The following is a 2361-nucleotide window of genomic DNA, read 5'->3' as shown; positions in this document are numbered from 1 at the left end:
TTGCCCGCGAAAGGCAAAGGTCCCGAGTTCGAGTCTCGGTCGGGCACACAGTTTTAATCTGCCAGGAAGTTTCATATCAGCGCACACTCCGCTGCAGGGTGAAAATCTTATTCTGGAAACATCCCCCAGGCTGTGGCTAAGCCATGTCTCCGCAGTATCCTTTCTTTCAGGAGTGCTAGTTCTGCAAGGTTCGCAGAAGAGCTTCTGTAAAGATTGGAAGGTAGGAGACGGATACTGGCAGAAGTAAAGCTGTGAGTACCGGACGTGAGTCGTGCTTCGGTAGCTCAGTTGGTAGAGCACTTGCCCGCGAAAGGCAAAGGTCCCGAGTTCGAGTCTCGGTCGGGCACACAGTTTTAATCTGCCAGGAAGTTTCATATCAGCGCACACTCCGCTGCAGAGTGAAAATCTCATTCTGGAAACATCCCCCAGGCTGTGGCTAAGCCATGTCTCCGCAGTATCCTTTCTTTCAGGAGTGCTAGTTCTGCAAGGTTCGCAGAAGAGCTTCTGTAAAGATTGGAAGGTAGGAGACGGATACTGGCAGAAGTAAAGCTGTGAGTAGCGGACGTGAGTCGTGCTTCGGTAGCTCAGTTGGTAGAGCACTTGCCCGCGAAAGGCAAAGGTCCCGAGTTCGAGTCTCGGTCGGGCACACAGTTTTAATCTGCCAGGAAGTTTCATATCAGCGCACACTCCGCTGCAGAGTGAAAATCTCATTCTGGAAACATCCCCCAGGCTGTGGCTAAGCCATGTCTCCGCAGTATCCTTTCTTTCAGGAGTGCTAGTTCTGCAAGGTTCGCAGAAGAGCTTCTGTAAAGATTGGAAGGTAGGAGACGGATACTGGCAGAAGTAAAGCTGTGAGTACCGGACGTGAGTCGTGCTTCGGTAGCTCAGTTGGTAGAGCACTTGCCCGCGAAAGGCAAAGGTCCCGAGTTCGAGTCTCGGTCGGGCACACAGTTTTAATCTGCCAGGAAGTTTCATATCACCGCACACTCCGCTGCAGAGTGAAAATCTCATTCTGGAAACATCCCCCAGGCTGTGGCTAAGCCATGTCTCCGCAGTATCCTTTCTTTCAGGAGTGCTAGTTCTGCAAGGTTCGCAGAAGAGCTTCTGTAAAGATTGGAAGGTAGGAGACGGATACTGGCAGAAGTAAAGCTGTGAGTACCGGACGTGAGTCGTGCTTCGGTAGCTCAGTTGGTAGAGCACTTGCCCGCGAAAGGCAAAGGTCCCGAGTTCGAGTCTCGGTCGGGCACACAGTTTTAATCTGCCAGGAAGTTTCATATCAGCGCACACTCCGCTGCAGAGTGAAAATCTCATTCTGGAAACATCCCCCAGGCTGTGGCTAAGCCATGTCTCCGCAGTATCCTTTCTTTCAGGAGTGCTAGTTCTGCAAGGTTCGCAGAAGAGCTTCTGTAAAGATTGGAAGGTAGGAGACGGATACTGGCAGAAGTAAAGCTGTGAGTAGCGGACGTGAGTCGTGCTTCGGTAGCTCAGTTGGTAGAGCACTTGCCCGCGAAAGGCAAAGGTCCCGAGTTCGAGTCTCGGTCGGGCACACAGTTTTAATCTGCCAGGAAGTTTCATATCAGCGCACACTCCGCTGCAGAGTGAAAATCTCATTCTGGAAACATCCCCCAGGCTGTGGCTAAGCCATGTCTCCGCAGTATCCTTTCTTTCAGGAGTGCTAGTTCTGCAAGGTTCGCAGAAGAGCTTCTGTAAAGATTGGAAGGTAGGAGACGGATACTGGCAGAAGTAAAGCTGTGAGTAGCGGACGTGAGTCGTGCTTCGGTAGCTCAGTTGGTAGAGCACTTGCCCGCGAAAGGCAAAGGTCCCGAGTTCGAGTCTCGGTCGGGCACACAGTTTTAATCTGCCAGGAAGTTTCATATCAGCGCACACTCCGCTGCAGAGTGAAAATCTCATTCTGGAAACATCCCCCAGGCTGTGGCTAAGCCATGTCTCCGCAGTATCCTTTCTTTCAGGAGTGCTAGTTCTGCAAGGTTCGCAGAAGAGCTTCTGTAAAGATTGGAAGGTAGGAGACGGATACTGGCAGAAGTAAAGCTGTGAGTAGCGGACGTGAGTCGTGCTTCGGTAGCTCAGTTGGTAGAGCACTTGCCCGCGAAAGGCAAAGGTCCCGAGTTCGATTCTCGGTCGGGCACACAGTTTTAATCTGCCAGGAAGTTTCATATCAGCGCACACTCCGCTGCAGAGTGAAAATCTCATTCTGGTTTACAAACATTGTAACTCCTTTGGTGACGATAGATTATTAAAGCCTGATGATCGTCTTGTAAGACAAAAACCTGTTAACTCAGTAAATTATTGTTGTAGGACATAAGCATATATAGTGTTTTCCATTCATTATGAAAATTTATA

General features: G+C 50.3%; 1 non-coding gene across 1 annotated transcript; it reads left to right on the top strand.

The window, feature by feature from the left end:
* The first annotated feature begins 2072 nt into the window (after positions 1 to 2072).
* Positions 2073 to 2147, top strand: Trnas-cga (transfer RNA serine (anticodon CGA)). Its single transcript has one exon. It is a non-coding gene; the product is annotated as a tRNA-Ser (tRNA).
* The last annotated feature ends 214 nt before the right edge of the window (positions 2148 to 2361 follow it).

The sequence above is a fragment of the Schistocerca gregaria genome, chromosome 8, assembly GCF_023897955.1.
Source record: "Schistocerca gregaria isolate iqSchGreg1 chromosome 8, iqSchGreg1.2, whole genome shotgun sequence".
Taxonomy (NCBI): Eukaryota; Metazoa; Arthropoda; class Insecta; order Orthoptera; family Acrididae; genus Schistocerca; species Schistocerca gregaria.
This window is presented reverse-complemented; position numbering and strand designations above follow the sequence as displayed.